Source organism: Bos indicus x Bos taurus, chromosome 8 (genome assembly GCF_003369695.1).
Source record: "Bos indicus x Bos taurus breed Angus x Brahman F1 hybrid chromosome 8, Bos_hybrid_MaternalHap_v2.0, whole genome shotgun sequence".
In the NCBI taxonomy this organism is placed as follows: Eukaryota; Metazoa; Chordata; class Mammalia; order Artiodactyla; family Bovidae; genus Bos; species Bos indicus x Bos taurus.
The window spans coordinates 87,881,991-87,898,407 of NC_040083.1; the positions used below are offsets into that span (position 1 = coordinate 87,881,991).

A 16,417-nucleotide genomic window follows, 5' to 3' on the forward strand; every position below is an offset into this window, starting at 1 on the left:
GAGATCAAATTGCTAACATCTGCTAGATGATCAAAAAAGCAGGAGAGTTCCAGAAAAAATCTACTTCTGCTTTATTGACTATGCCAAAACCTTTGCCTGTGTGGATCACAATAAACTGTGGAAAATTCTGAAAGAGATGGGAATACCAGACCACCTGATCTGCCTCTTGAGAAACCTGTATACAGGTCAGGAAGCAACAGTTAGAACTGGACATGGAACAACAGACTGGTTCCAAATAGGAAAAGGAGTATGTCAAGGCTGTATATTGTCACCTTGCTTATTTAAATTATATGCAGAGTACATTATGAGAAATGCTGGGCTGGAAGAAGCACAAGCTGGAATCAAGATTGCAGGGAGAAATATCAGTCACCTCAGATATGCATATGACACCACCCTTATGGCAGAAAGTAAAGAAGAACTAAAGAGCCTCTTGTTGAAAGTGAAAGTGAAGAGAGAAAAAGTTGGCTTAAAGCTCAACATTCAGAAAAGGAAGAGCATGGCACTGGTCCCATCACTTCACGGCAAATAGATGGGAAAATGATGGAAACAGTAGCTGACTTTATTTTTCTGGGCTCCAAAATCACTGAAGATGGTGACTGCAGCCATGAAATTAAAGACACTTGCTCCTTGGAAGGAAAGTTATGACCAACCTATACAGCATATTAAAAAGCATAGACATTACTTTGTCAACAAAGGTCCATCTAGTCAAGGCTATGGTTTTTCCAGTAATCATGTATGGATGTGAGAGTTAAACTATAAAAAAAAAGCTGAGCACAGAAGAATTGATGCTTTTGAACTGTGGTGTTGGAGAAGACTTCTGAGAGTCCCTTGGACTGCAAGGAGATCCAACCAGTCCATCCTAAACGAGGTCAGTCCTGGGTGTTCATTGGAGGGACTGACATTGAAGCTGAAACTCCAATACCTGGCCACCCGATGCGGAGAGCTGACTCTTTTGAAAAGACCCTGATGCTGGGAAAGATTGAGGGCAGGAGGAGAAGGGAATGACAGAGGATGAAATGGTTGGATGGGCATCGCCAACACAATGGACATGGGTTTGGGTGGACTCAGGGAATTGGTAATGGACAGGGAGGCCTCATGTGCTGCAGTTCATGGGGTCGCAAAAAGCGTACATGACTGAGTGACTGGACTGAACTGAACTGAACTGAATTGAGCAAAGATGGATCCAGAATGTTTCCACCAAGGATAATGCTCCATGAAGTGAGAGTATCCCTCCTTCTATTTCTACCTCAGTCTCATGCTAGAAAGATTTGAAAGGCAAGTAAGACAAATGAGAGCACAAAAAGTTACATTTTCATGTGTCTGCATTCACCTGGCCTATGTATACCCATTCTGTACACCTTATCTACACCAGTCACTTGATCCTTAACATACCTTTCCCTAGTTGCAGTGTTTTGAATGAAAAGGTAAGAAGCAACAGAAAAAGCAGAGAGAGAAGTGGAAACACTAATTGCTACAGTCCAAGAGGCACTGTTGACTTGGATGTGATTGTGAAAATGGAGACAATGTGGAAGAATTGGGACATAATTTGGACAGAGAATTGAGAAGACATACTGATGAAATGGATGGTGGTTGAGGCAAATGTAGGAAACACAGGTGATGTCAAGCTTCTGATTTAGTCCAGGAGGTGTATGATGATGTGGATGGGAAGGCCGAGATGAGAAGGTTGGGAAAGGAAAAGGTGAGGAGAGGTGAAAATCAGAGTTCTGGTTTTTTGTTTTTTTTTTTCCCCAGATGCCCCCAGCATGCAGGTAAAGACACCAGATAGTTGGCAGCAACTGCAGAGAAAGGAAGGTTAAGAGAGAGTTTGTTGTTAAGATGGATGATATCTAACCAGCAGAGGAAGGTAAATTGATAATGTGGGGGGAAAAGGAAGCAATTGCTTGAGAAAAGCCTCTTAGGAGAAGTTGAGGGTTAGAGCAGCCAAAAGACAAGTGAGTTGAGGGAGTTACTTGTAGGTAAAAAGGCAAGATCATGAGCCTAAAATGAGGAGGGGCAGGTGAAGGTGATGTCTGAGAACTCAGAAACTTAGAGGTATGGAAAGTCACTTCAAAAGCAGCACAGCATTAACACTCAAGGAACTGGTTCTTCGTCCTCTGGAATTTTAATGGTTGGATCTAACTTTAGAGTTGGGAAAAAAAACTGGATATGGGAATTTTGGAGAACTACAATTAGGGAAAAATTTGTATACAAATGAATATATGGCCATTAAATTGGAGCTCATGAAATCCAGAGCATCACAGCTACATTTGACTGTATTCCAATTTCTACAAGCAGTTAGGATCTGGAGATGGTATACCTCAAGTTTATTATTTTGGCCCTTGTGGTAAATACAGCACTATGGTGATAGAACTGCTGGGACCTATTTTGCAAGATTTGTTTGATTTGTGTGACAGAACATTTTCTCTTAAAACGGTTCTCATGATAGCTATCTAACTGATTTCTCACATGCAATATGTCCATTCAAAGAACTTGATATACAGAGATGTAAAACCTGAGAACTGTTTAATAGGCTGTCTGGGAAACAAAACCCAGCAAGTTATTCCTATTATAGATTTTGGTTTGGCAAAGGAATATACTGATCCAGAGACAAAGAAACACATACCATACAAAGAGCACAAGAGCCTTATAGGAACAGCTAGATATATGAGCACAAACACACATTTAGGGAAAGAACAAAGTAGAAGAGATGACTTAGAAGCTTTAGGTCACATGTTCATGTATTTTCTGAGAGGCAGTCTTCCTTGGCAAGATTTAAAAGCTGACACATTAAAAAAGCAATATCACAAAATTGGAGATACGAAACGAGCCACACCAATAGAAGTGTAATGTGAAAATTTTCCAGAAGAAATGGCAATGTATCTTTGTTATGTAAGAAGGCTAGATTTTTTTGAAAAACCAGATTATGACTACCTAAGAAGCCTTTTTACTGACTTGTTTGATGGAAAAGGATATATGTTTGATTATGAATATGACTGGATTGGTAAATAGTTGCCTACTCTAGTGGGTCCATTCAGCAAGATCCTGCTCTGTATATCAATCAGAGGAGCACATCCACATGGAGATAAGATACAATCCCAAAATCAGGTTTGTTGTCCTCTTAGGTATGTAATGTCTTAATTTATTTCTGTATTATTTTTTCACTGCTTATAAATTTATTTTGTGTTTTATCATGCCCAGACAGTTTTATATGTGCATGCATCTGTGCATGTGTTTGCACACATGTGTGTATACATATATATATATATATATATAGAATGATTGAAATACATATCCTTTTCTTCTATAAAAAAGACTGTATATAGACATATTAAGGATAAAAATGTATATATTTTCAATAGATAGGCTATTTTCCCTCATGTTCACATCAAATTTGTTTAATCTTAAATCCTGATTAGTGGTGTTAGTATAAACTTTGAGAATATTGTTCTGTTAGAATGGAAGTGTTTGGATACCCTATTGGAATGAATTGTAATAGTAGTTGTCCTTTCTAACTGTAGTCTAGTTTAGTGTAATAAATTATTTACTGAGTTCTGTTATTTGAAAGCTACTGCTCTCCACATTGCAGAAATGCAGAAGTAAGGAAAAACATATAACCTGTGGGAAATGACTTTGTAATGAGTGGTTAAGAGCTCACTGAGCATCTGGAATCAATCAGACCTGGATATGGCAGGTTACTCATTCATTAAAAACCTCAGTTCTCATCTATAAAATAGAAATCAGTCAGTTCAGTTCAGTTCAGTCACTCAGTCGTGTCCGACTCTTTGCGACCCCATGAATTGCAGCATGCCAGGCCTCCCTGTCAATCACCAACTTCCGGAGTTCACTCAGACTCACGTCCATCGAGTCAGTGATACCATCCAGCCATCTCATCCTCTGTTGTCCCCTTATCCTCCTGCCCCCAATCCCTCCCAGCATCAGAGTCTTTTCCAATGAGTTAACTCTTCGCATGAGGTGGCCAAAGTACTGGAGTTTCAGCTTTAGCATCTTTCCTTCCAAAGAAATCCCAGGGCTGATCTCCTTCTGAATGGACTGGTTAGATCTCCTTGCAGTCCAAGGGATTCTCAAGAGTCTTCTCCAACACCACAGTTCAAAAGCATCAATTCTTCAGCACTCAGCCTTCTTCACAGTCCAACTCTCACATCCATACATGACCACAGGAAAAACCATAGCCTTGACTAGACGGACCTTTGTTGGCAAAGTAATGTCTCTGCTTTTGAATATGCTATCTAGGTTGGTCATAACTTTCCTTCCAAGGAGTAAGTGTCTTTTAATTTCATGGCTGCAAGTCACCATCTGCAGTGATTTTGGAGCCCCCAAAAATAAAGTCTGACACTGTTTCCACTGTTTATCCATCTATTTCCCATGAAGTGATGGGACCGGATGCCATGATCTTCATTTTTTGAATGTTGAGCTTTAAGCCAACTTTTTCACTCTCCACTTTCACTTTTATCAAGAGGCTTTTTAGTTCCTCTTCACTTTCTACCATAAGGGTGGTGTCATCTGCATATCTGAGGTTACTGATATTTCTCCCGGCAATCTTGATTCCAGCTTGTGCTTCATCCAGCCCAGCGTTTCTCATGATGTACTCTGCATATAATTTAAATAAGCAAGGTGACAATATACAGCCTTGACATACTCCTTTTCCTATTTGGAACCAGTCTGTTGTTCCATGTCCAGTTCTAACTGTTGCTTCCTGACCTGTATACAGGTTTCTCAAGAGGCAGATCAGGTGGTCTGGTATTCCCATCTCTTTCAGAATTTTCCACAGTTTATTGTGATCCACACAGTCAAAGGCTTTGGCATAAGTCAATAAAGCAGAAATAGATGTTTTTATGAAACTCTCTTGCTTTTTCGATGATCCAGCAGATGTTAGCAATTTGATCTCTGGTTCCTCTGCCTTTTCTAAAACCAGCTTGAACATCAGGAAGTTCACGGTTCACGTATTGCTGAAGTCTGGCTTGGAGAATTTTGAGCATTACTTTACTAACGTTAATTCCTAGTATATAGTAAGCTTTCATTAAGTCTCAACTCTTGTGGCTGGTGTTCCTGTTATCATTATTACAATAAATTCACAAGTAACTATATAACTGCAGAATAAACTCTACCATGGGAGATACATTAATAAAGTGCCATGAATGATCATTGGAATGTGTAGGATCTATAAAGATTTTATGCAAAGGTGGTTTTTGAGATGGGCATGAAGAAAGAATGGAATTTTTAAAGGCAGGCTAAAGAATAAGAGAATTTTAGAGGGAGTGAACATTCAAAATATATAAAGCAAAAGTTTAAAAATGTAGAATATGTTTGAGGAGAAATAAGCAGTTGGTTTGGAGCAGAGAGCAGGTTCAAGACAAGATATAGAAGATTCATTGAAGAGTTTATATTTCCTGGGTAAGATAAATTGGAAACTCTTGAATTTTTGAGCAACATTTTCACTCTCCTTTTTGTATAAAGAAACCTTACTGAATCCATTTTTGGAACAGAATTTTTGCTGTCACCCTGAATTGAGCAGTATCTTTAGAGTTTTCGGTTATAACACTTTTTGGAGAGGAGTAGTATGCTATCTTTTTTGTATCTCATCAGGGTTAAGGTGAGTGTTAAAAAAATAAAATCAAAGAAGAAACACAACTCACTAAAAATCATAGTCAAATAAAATGCTACATTTAGGAAGTATTTATAATACTATGCTTTAAAGTATAGATAATTTAAAAAAGATTAGTTTTATAAATTTGCCTTAGAAAAACTGGGCAGTAAAGGGTCTTATACTCAAATTACTTCAAGTATAAATTAAAAGACATCGATAGCTTGAATATTCTGATAAGATGCTGTATATTGAAAGAAATGGGAGAAGTGAAGACTTGAGGAACGTGTTTTATAAATCAGTTAATTTCTCAAATGTATGTGGAACAAGACCATGTTCTGTGAAGATCTCCATGTTCTGTGAAGCTCTCCACTTGAGCTATTAGGTAATGTAATAAATAAACTCTTCTTTTATTGTTGAATTAAATTATTCTTAAAATAACTGTAAATATTTTAAAGTTTAAAAAATAAATAAATAAAAGCAGCAGAGCACATATACTAGGGTTTGCCAAAGAATGGCTCAGTAGTCTGAGAACTCACTTGAAATTTGCAGTCAAGAATTTAAAAGTGGTTTGGTTTTTCTCACAAGCCCAGATTAATTGGATGAATGTCTGGAACAACTTGACCATCAACCAGTACACAGAAGAGTGGAGGAACTGAATTCAAGGTGTTATTCAGAAGTGATTGAAATGATGAATATTTTGGTGGGGTCTTGTGGATGATAAAGAAAGTGGAATTGAAACAAGAAGGAAGGGGGACAGGACACAAGATTTAAAAGAATTACATATACATGTACCCCAGTGTTCATTGCAGCAGTATTCACAATAGCCAGGACATGGAAGCAACATTTTGTAGTTGTCTATCTACAAGTGGGTTAATAAAGTACATATATACAATGGAATATTACTCGGCCATAAAAAACAACAAACTTGAGTCAGCTGTAGTGAGATGCATGAAACGAGGTCCTGTTATACAGAGTGAAGTAAGTCAAAAAGAGAAAAACAAATATTGCATGTTAGCACATATATGTGGAATCTAGGAAAAGGATATCCATGAACTTATTTTCAGGAAAGGAATGCAGGTGATGTAGTAGAGAATGGACTGTGGACACAGTTGGAGTTAGTGGGACAAACAGAGAAAATAGAATTGACATATATACACTACCACGTGTAAAATAAATAGCTGGTGAGAAATTGATATATAACACAGGGAGCCAAGCCTGGCACTCTGTGATGACCTAGAAGGGTCGGATGAGGGGAGGGAGGAAGGCTCAAGAAGGAGGGGACATATGTATAGTTACGATTGATTCATGTTGCTGTATGGCAGAAACCAACACAACATTGTAAAGTGATTTTCCCCGAATTAAAAAATAAAATAAAAAAGAATGACATAGCCTGAGGACACAACATAAACTGATTAGAACCAAATAGGTGCAAGATGGCAGACCAGCGGACTTCCACTAGACCTTTAGCCTTAGAATAAGCTCAACTTAGCACATCAACAAACTAAAGGGCACACCCACCAGCGACATGACAGTTCTGAGGCCAAATATCAAGGACCAAAAAGTGGTCAGTGACCCAGTTCCTAGAAACTCCTACCTCTTCCCCTAAATTGCTGGAATAACCATTGCTCTCATCAGTCTATGAATTTATCCAACTCATAAAAACTAACCACACTGTATTTTGAGGTGGCTCTCACCTTCTGAGATAGCCAATACTCTGCCTGTGGAGAGTGTTTCTAAATAAATCTGCTTACCTATCACTTAATCTCTCATTGAATTCTTTCTGCAATGGGACATCGAGAACCTGAGTTTCATTAAGTCCTGAAACCAAGTGTGTGTGATCTTAGTTAAAAGGCGATGGGTTCAAGTCCCAAACTGGGTTACATGGTTTCAGTAAGTCCATGCATCGGAAATCCAAATGAGGCTTAAGAACTGCTAGTGGAGTTAATTAGGATAAGCGAGCTGGAAGACTAGGAAGCAACAGAGTGAGAAGGGATTGCAGGTCTTCTCTAAGACATGGTGGCCTGATAGTGGGAGGTGTGATTCTGGGAAGGAGGTGGTGAGTGGGAGGAGAAGAGGTGCTGTACCACTGCTGCATGAGCCAACAACCGGAGGCTGAGGCCACGAAGGATGGTGGCCAGGGTATCATGAACAAGGAGGCACTGGGGGAGGGGCACTACTCCATCCATTCTTCTGGCCTTCCCATCCCACCTCCTCCTCCAGCCTTCTTATTACATGGTACTCAAAACTCTTTCCTTCTGAAACCACATCCTGAATATCCTCATGAATGAAATCCTACCAAACCTTTGCCTCTCCCTGGATTTCCAGACTTTCTCATCAACTCCATCCCTCTGGATTTGCCACAAAATCACACATTCTGTCCTCCGGAAGTTCCCCAGTGACACTGACCTCCTCACTGCTCCCAAATGTGCCCTCTATTCTTCAACGTTCTGAACTCAACCCATCTTTCTATTAGATGCAGAAGCCTAAAGAAGCATCTACTTCCACAGGCCTTCTTTTGAGATGAGTGGCCTCTGTGTTCTTTAATCTACGTTAGCAAAGTGCACCTATTAGGTTGTGTATGAGCAAGATTACACAGATTTGTACACAGTTCACTTCTCCATGTGAGTTATGACTGCAGAAAGTACTCAGCACAGGTCCTATCTGATTTATAGGTATAGATTTGAAAGACGTTAGCATTTCCAGACAATCAGTCCTGAAGAATTAACAAACCCAGGTACTCTGTGGCCTGGCATGGCCCCAGCTATATAAGAAGGCCACACCAGTCAAGGGCCTTGATCATATGGGGGAGGGGGGTGCATTTCTTATATAGACCTCTAGAATTAAGACAGAATGAAAAAAAAAAAGAATGAGAGAACTAGGTCGTGAGTTGTTATATAATCACAAATAAAGAGAAATAGACGTCTAACCTGATGTAAATAGCAACTGATAACAAATATGTCAACTTTGATTTCCTGGGAAACATTATACTTTTTATATGCCATTTATTGTTTGCTCCAAAATGCACACTTAAAGACATTCTTAAAAGGAATTTTTTTGTGTAGTCTGAACAATGTAAAACTGAATATGTTCTATTTTTGAACCCCTACACATAGCTGCAACAAGAAAAAGCTTTCAGATTAATCAGTAGGAGTCTTCCAGATTCGACAAGAAACTCGGTTGCTCTTTCTATGGACTGTTTTTTATAGCTCACAGCTTACTAGTTATGTGGGTTATGAGAATGGTGGTCCACACCCTGACAAACCACCACAATGCTGGCAGCAAGGACGTTCATGTCTCAAGTCCCTCTTCACCTATTGTAATGAGACAGTGATGGAGCTTTTCTCAGGGCATGGGGGCCAAACCCACTGAACTTGGTACATCCTCTTGTCCTTTCCTGCTCTGTGTCTGAGGTACTAGCTAGAATTATGCTGTTTATCAGAACTTAACCCTTGGTATTAACTTTGAGCACACTCCGTGAGATGGCCAGGGAAGCCTGGCCCGCTGCAGTTCATGGGGTCACAAAGAATTGGACATGACTTAGCGACTAAACAACAACCACCCTTGGTATCAACAACCCAAGGAATCCTGAGAGGCCCCTCCTCACAGGTTCAATCCCTGGGTCAGGAAGATCCCCTGGAGGAGGAAATGGCAACCCACTCCATTATTTTTGCCTGGAAAATCCCATGGACAGAGGAGCCTAGCGGGCTATGGTCCACAAAAAGTTGAAAGGAGTCAGATACGACTCAGCATGTACAAGTCCAATCTTGGAAAGGATGGAGAACACTAGAAAAGCTGGACAAAATTGGGAAGTAGCTTCCATTTCTTTAAGCCCCACCCCCACCTAAGAACACAAGAGCATCTGACAAATCTTCATTACCTCTTACTTGACTTTGATTTGATAATTGCCCCCCTCACCTTAGTGTAAAAGTATTATAATAGGCAAATCCACATCAAATGAACCAGACAATAACTGGGAATTCAACTGTAATCTGGAGACAGGTCCAGAAGGAAATTTGAAAGGATTTCTTTTATAGACCCAGAAGTAAGTGACGTAATATATGTAGCAAAAGGGTTAGTTTGATTTTCAGTGCTTGCAAAAGGCAGACTGGCTCACCAACTTCATGTCTGAAAGAAAATCTCAGGGCTCAGGATTAAGAAAATCCAGTTTCCCTATTGTGAGGCTCTATGCAGGATTCAGGGCCTTTTCTGGTGGCTCAGATGCATTAAAGAATCCTCTTGCAATGCAGGAGACTTGGGTTCGATCCCTGGGTAGGGAAGATCTCTTGGAGAAGTGAATGGCTATCCACTCCAGTATTCTTGCCTAGAAAATCCCGTGAACAGAGGAGCCTGGTGGGCTAGTCCATGCAGTCACAAAGAGTTGGATATGACTGAGAAACTAAGCACACACATGGCCACACATGCAGAAATCCAAGCAGCTTATTTTAGGGATTTCTTTCAGGAATCACCCAGAAACGCAGTGGAGAGCATCAAATCTATACCAAGCTGAGTTATCGTTCAATAATAGGGTTAAAACACAGACATTTTCAAAAATGCCAAGTAATTTACCATTCAGAACTATTTTCTTAAAATAGGGTGGGAAATATCTAGAGAAACAGAAGAAATACTAGTAAGCAAAACAACTGTAAAACTGCTTGTAAAATCTAATGGGATTGTTACAATTAAGAAAAGTAATAGCTAGAATTTTCTCTTCTTAAAAAAGAAGTAAAATTAAAATATTATGCAGTAATAAGACACATGGGAACAGGAGATTTAGTGAACTTCCTGATGTTCAAGCTGGTTTTACAAAAGGCAGAGGAACCAGAGACCAAATTGCCAACATCTGCTGGATCATGGAAAAATCAAGAGAGTTCCAGAAAAACATCTATTTCTGCTTTATTGACTATGCCAAAGCCTTTGACTGTGTGGATCACAATAAACTGTGGAAAATACTGAGAGAAATGGGATTACCAGACCACCTGATCTGCCTCTTGAGAAATCTGTATGCAGGTCAGGAAGCAGCAGTTAGAACTGGACATGGAACAACAGACTGGTTCCAAATAGGAAAAGGAGTACATCAAGGCTGTATATTGTCACCCTGCTTATTTAACCTATATGCAGAGTACATCATGAGAAACGCTGGGCTGAAAGAAACACAAGCTGGAATCAAGATTGCCGGGAGAAATATCAATAACCTCAGATATGCATATGACACCACCCTTATGGCAGAAAGTGAAGAGGAACTAAAAAGCCTCTTGATGAAAGTAAAAGAGGAGAGTGAAAAAGTTGGCTTAAAGCTCAACGTTCAGAAAACGAAGATCATGGCATCCGGTCCCGTCACTTCATGGGAAATAGATGGAGAAACAGTGGAAACAGTGTCAGACTTTATTTTGAGGGGCTCCAAAATCACTGCAGATGGTGACTGCAGCCATGAAATTGGAAGACACTTACTCCTTGGAAGGAAAGTTATGACCAACCTAGATAGCATATTCAAAAGCAGAGACATTACCTTGCCAACAAAGGTCCGTCTAGTCAAGGCTATGGTTTTTCCTGTGGTCATGTATGGATGTAAGAGTTGGACTGTGAAGAAGGCTGAGTGCCGAAGAATTGATGCTTTTGAACTGTGGTGTTGGAGAAGACTCTTGGGAGTCCCTTGGACTGCAAGGAGATCTAACCAGTTCATTCTGAAGGAGATCAGCCCTGGGATTTCTGTGGAAGTAATGATGCTAAAGCTGAAACTCCAGTACTTTGGCCACCTCATGCGAAGAGTTGACTCATTGGAAAAGACTCTGATCCTGGGACAGATTGGGGGCAGAAGGAGAAAGGGACGACAGAGGATGAGATGACTGGATGGCATCATTGACTCGATGGACGTGAGTTTGAGTGAACTCCGGGAGATGGCGATGGATGGGGAGGCCTGGCATGCTGTGATTCATGGGGTCGCAAAGAGTCAGACACAACTGAGCGACTGAACTGAACTGAAAAGTACTTAAAGATTCTTATTTTGTTTAGAGAATCCACAATGTGAAGACCAGATTGTGAACTTAACAAAATCAATTCTTATATGATGGTAATTTTAAAAAGGTTTTTCATTTGTGTGTGCTCAGTTGTGGCAGACTCTTTGTGACCCTATGGGCTGTAGCTTGCCAGGCTCCTCTGTCCATACAGTTTTACGGGCAGGAATACTGGAGTGTATTGCCTTTTCCTCCTTCAGGGGATCTTCCCAACCCAGGGATCAAACCCATGTCACTTGCACCCACTGTGCCACCTGGGAAATTTGATTTAAAAATAAATAAATAAGACTAATTGCATTGAGTTTAATACAGGACAAGTTTTTCAATTTTATTTTTCTATAATCATGAGTTGATTAATGGAAAAGTAGCTGGAAGAATAGAAAGAGTATTGGGAACTTCAGGGATCCCTATTTATTAATTTATTTGAAGGGATGTATTATGGGCTTCCCTCATAGCTCAGTTGGTAAAGAATCCACCTGTAATGCAGGAGATCCTGCTTCTACTCCTGAGTTGGACAGATCCCCTGGAAAAGGGAAAGTCTACCCCCTCCAGTATTCTGGCCTAGAAAAGTAGCTGGAAGCATAGCAAGAGTATTGGGGTCTTCAGGGATTCCTATTTATTAGTTTATTTGATAGAACATATTATAGCGTATTTTTGTGCCCAAAGATAGATGTGATAACAATTTTTTAAAGATAAAAGAAGCAAGCTTAGAGGCAGTAGGGAGGGGAGTTTTGGAGATTTGGGGAGCGGGAAGAATAAGTTGTCTCAGAAAGAGAGAGAAAAGACTGATGACAGATTCCTGGCAACCTGGCTAGACAGGTTGAAGAGTCCACCTGACTTTGGAGAGAACACAGTGAAAATACTGCAAAATATCATGGTTGTGTGCTCTGCTCTGGTCATGTTCAACTGCTTGCATTTTGCCACTAATTAAGCAGATTGTTTAACCACAGCTTAGGTTTCAAGAACAGGTATAATTCCCTGGTGGTTCAGAGGTTAAAGCGTCTGCCTGCAATGTGGGAGACCTGGGTTCGATCCCTGGGTTGGGAAGATCCCCTGGAGAAGGAAATGGCAACCCACTCCAGTATTCTTGCCTGGAGAATCCCGTGGATGGAGGAGCCTGGTGGGCTACAGTCCATGGGGTCGCAAAGAGTCAGACACAACTGAGCGACTTCACTTTCACTTTCACTTTAGGTTTCAAGAACAGGTATACTATTGGGAGAAATGGACAAGAATAGTGAAATTATCTACAAGGAATAATTATTGTGTGAGACAGGGACATTTAAACCAGGAAAGGAGGGAAGTGGGTACAAGATCAAGAAAATGGAGGTATGATATGATAGTTAATAGCCTGAAGGGCTCCATGGTTGAACTAGAGAAAATTGGTTGGGATACCAAGAGGTGGTGGTGAGGGAATAAGATGCTCACAATTAAGACTTTGAAGGAAATGCTGTTGTTGACAATGATCAATTCTAGAATTTAACCATGGGAGTGAGCTTCTGAGGTGACTTGATAGAAAAGAGCATCGGTAGGAAGATGTAGGAATGAAGGGGAGCCTGGATGTAGGGTGCGTTGGTCCACATGAATGTTGAAATCACCAATATGATGACAGAACTGATGGAGAAAAATCAGGAAGCCAGATACTAAACTTTTTCAGGAATAATAGGGAGCACTTTAGTTATGAACAGTAGATTTTACGTAATGAGCTTCAAATTTGGGGGAAGTGGTTAGTGAAGAAGAAGAATGGTAGCCATGAAGTCATAATAAGGAACAAGAAGACAGATTTTCCACTTCTAGTCTTGGGGGTAAAGGAGTGTGGAAAAAGTGGCTACACTTCAGATGGCCAAAGCTAAAACAATATCCTTAAGGAAAAAATCATTTTCAGTTAGGATGTTAAAGTAAGTGATTGACTGAGAGGAGAGAGATGTTGTTCTGACCACAGTCTCTATAGGGTGCAATTGGGAGACTTGGGGAAGCTGGAAAGACCTCTAAGGACCACAAGGTTGGATGTGGAGTGAGACCTGAGGCTACAGAACATTATGAAATCAATACTAATATTCTCTTAGGAGTATGTGGGTCAGTAGTTCTAATGATGGTGCCTTTTGAGAAACTAGGCTACCTTGTACACAGTATCATCAGCAGAGGAGGTGTTTGGGTGAATAAGTGGAAACCAGGGTGGAGCCCATGTTGAGGAGGCAGAGGCAGGAAAGCATGTGGCAGTCATTCTAGACTCAGTCCTCAGCTTAAAGGGACTGACAGAGGCCTGGAGGGTCACAAATGCCAGCACAGCTGACTTGGCAAGAAGAATGATGAGCGCATGATAGATATAAAGCATGCAATTACCTGCTGTGTATATTCTTCAGAATCTAGGATAATAGTAAGTGCTAGGTCAAGAGTTTGATGTTTGTCATATAGAAATCTTACTTTCCCTTGGGAGACATAATCAGTCCTGAGGTCTTTAGCTTCATGTCTTCTTTAAGTTACGTCACTTAACTTATGAGTGGTATGACTGATGCCAAGTCTAAAAGTCAGTTTTACTCCAGTGCCTTCACTTAAGCTATGGCCCTTTACCTCCTTTCAGTCACTGCTGGGAAATGATGGAAGGCCAGAATAATTGAGAGCCATAAGATAACCCTGGATGAGTCAATAGTCATGCAATACCTCAAGGCCAACAAATGATCAATTCATGGAATGATTGGGTAGATTTTACCATGGGCTTCACACATCTACGCTATGAGGAACCCATTTGTGGAATACTCTGGATTACTACTAATACCTCACTTCACATCTTAAACCACTGATCTGAATACCCTGGCACAAGAAATCATGTATGCATTCATCAGTTCAACGCATCTCCATGCATGTCATTTTTCACTAGTAAGTCAAAAACTGTGACGTACATGGAGAATGTTTCCAAGGAGCTCAGAGTCAAGAAGGGGGACAAGTTATCCTATCATCTTTCTAGTGCTGCAAAGAAAGAACATCAGATCCTTTGCAGTGACCTAGAATACAAGGCGCTGACGATCTGAAGACTGCTTAGCTGGAGACAGCAAACCAATGTCAATTGTTCATTTAAAGGCCTATTTCCTCACTCTCAGTTGAATTGACCAACAGGAACTCTTTCCATATTTTTCCTTATCTTCTCTGTGCCCATTAAATATGTAAAAGTTCATTTAGAATATGTGCTGTCTGAACTTGTACGCTGCTGAGAACACATCCAAACCTCTGGAACATTCCAAACACTTTTGCTGACCTGGCTAGAGAGCTCATATTCTCTAAACTATGTCATATGAAGCAAAACTTATGCTCAGTGGTTTCATTTGTCATTTTGCTCATTTCCTAGAGATTGTACATGCATATCAAATTAACGGAGATGCTTAAGATTTGCTGAATTCCTCCTTCTTTCAGTGGATTTTTTTTTTCAAAAAGACAGAACATGTGTGATCCTTTATATTCTTAGCTCTCCAAATCACTGTCTCACAGCTTTTGCATTTTCCTGTCTAATCCTTTCACTGGATTTAGGAAGGTGTCATTTATTTGGTTGAAATGCTAATAATTACCTTGCATGATGCAGATGTCATGATTTGTTAAAAATTTCTCTTTGACCTGTCAACATCTCTCTACATTTTTGACATCAGCTGCAGCGCATGGCACACAATGAATATGTATATAGAATTCTCTCTTTCTCTGCTCCCTTCTCCTTTTCTCTCTAACATATACATGCATGCCTATATGCATCAAAGCTAACATAAGCATGGACATATTTTTGTGATAGATAATTACACCAGAAATTACACAAGTCTCTTTGAAACTAGGAACAAAGGAAACAATTGAGAGAGTGTCAGAGAAAGGATGTTGACCATTTGTATATGATATGGTCTAGGAAGCAAAGTGGAGAAACCAATGGCAACCCACTCCAGTAGTCTTGCCTGGAAAATCCCACGGATGGAGGAGCCTGGTAGGCTGCAGTCCATGAGGTCGAAAAGAGTCGGACATGACTGAATGACTTCACTTTCACTTTTCACTTTCATGCATTGGAGGAGGAAATGGCGCCCCACACCAGTGTTCTTGCTTGGAGAATCCCAGGGATGGGGGAGCCTGGTGGGCTGCCGTCTATGGGGTCGCACAGAATCAGACACGACTGAAGTGACTTAGAAGCAGCAGCAGCAGCAGGAAGAAAAGAGATAACAACACCAAACAAGAAAGTGTAAATGTTTTTAACACATCTGTGTTGGGGTAATCAATGCAGGATTTGGGGAAATCAATGTAGAAGAGTGGGTTGTTGTTGTTTAGTTGCTAAGTCCTGTCTGACTCTTTGAGACCCCATGGACTGTAGCCCACTAGGCTCCTCTGTCCACGGGATTTTCCCAAGCAAGGATACTGGAGTGGTTACCATTTTCTTCTCCAGGGGATCTTCCCAAGCCAGGAATCAAACCCGTATTTCCTGAATTGAAGGCAGATTCTTTCCCACTGATCCACCAAGGAAGACTTAGAAGAGTGAGTGCCCCGGGGTTAACAGCTGTAGCCTGAGGAAACAGTAGGAGGAGTTAGTTAGCAGCACCTGCTATCCAGTGAGGGTGGTTGTTAGGACAAGGCTGCCTGACAGGGCTTGTACTAGCAGGAGTGGGGCACGGCAAGCCTGCAGTTGAGGCAGCCATAAAGACTCAGCTCTAGCCATTGGGGGCTCCTCATTCTGCCACCCTCTGATGACACCTGACAGGGAGTAGGGGGTAAGGGAGCCTCCTAGTACTCAGAGAGAAAGAAAAGGATCCACAGTGACGGGGTGATGCCAAGCACACTTCCT

General features: G+C 40.7%; 1 pseudogene; it reads left to right on the plus strand.

Moving 5' to 3' along the window:
* The first annotated feature begins 2,143 nt into the window (after positions 1 to 2,143).
* LOC113897483 overlaps positions 2,144 to 16,417 on the plus strand; it is a 118,381-nt pseudogene continuing 104,107 nt past the window's right edge.